The following is a 953-nucleotide window of genomic DNA, read 5'->3' as shown; positions in this document are numbered from 1 at the left end:
CTCCTTAGAGCTACAACCATTCCCCACCAACAGCTATAGCCATTCCCCCCCCCATCTCCTTAGAGCTACAACCATTCCCCACCAACAGCTATAGCCATTCCCCCCCCATCTCCTTAGAGCTACAACCATTCCCCGCCAACAGCTACAGCCATTCCCCCCCCCCATCTCCTTAGAGCTACAACCATTCCCCACCAGTAGCTATAGCCATTCCCCCCCATCTCCTTAGAGCTATAACCATTCCCAAGCAGTAGCTATAGCCATTCCCCCCATCTCCTTAGAGCTACAACCATTCCCCACCAGTAGCTATAGCCATTCCCCCCCATCTCCTTAGAGCTACAACCATTCCCCACCAGTAGCTATAGCCATTCCCCCCATCTCCTTAGAGCTACAACCATTCCCCACCAGTAGCTATAGCCATTCCCCCCATCTCCTTAGAGCTATAACCATTCCCCACCAGTAGCTATAGCCATTCCCCCCATCTCCTTAGAGCTATAACCATTCCCCACCAGTAGCTATAGCCATTCCCCCCCCCCCCATCTCCTTAGAGCTATAACCATTCCCCCCCATCTCCTTAGAGCTATAACCATTCCCCCACCAATAGCTATAGCTATTCCCCCATCTCCTTAGTGCTTAGGCTGATATCCCTCACTTCATAGCTGTTATTGTACCCTATTCTTGTTAGGGCTATGCCTGCACCCCCCTAGGCGTAGGGCTATTACCATATCTCCCAAGAGGTAGGGCTATTAAGGTTTAAAGGCTCCCCCAAACCCCCCAACCTTAGCTCACAAGGATGGTAAGGTTGCGGACACTAATGGCACTACCAAGTCTGAGCGGGACTCGAACCCCCGACTGGCAAACACCAGGCAGAGACATTACCAATCAGGCTACAGCTTTCTAGTATTAGTGGTATTCCCTCATCTCCCTTGTATTGGGGATATTTCCTCATCTCCTTA

This window comes from Palaemon carinicauda, chromosome 29, assembly GCF_036898095.1.
Source record: "Palaemon carinicauda isolate YSFRI2023 chromosome 29, ASM3689809v2, whole genome shotgun sequence".
In the NCBI taxonomy this organism is placed as follows: domain Eukaryota; kingdom Metazoa; phylum Arthropoda; class Malacostraca; order Decapoda; family Palaemonidae; genus Palaemon; species Palaemon carinicauda.
This window is presented reverse-complemented; position numbering follows the sequence as displayed.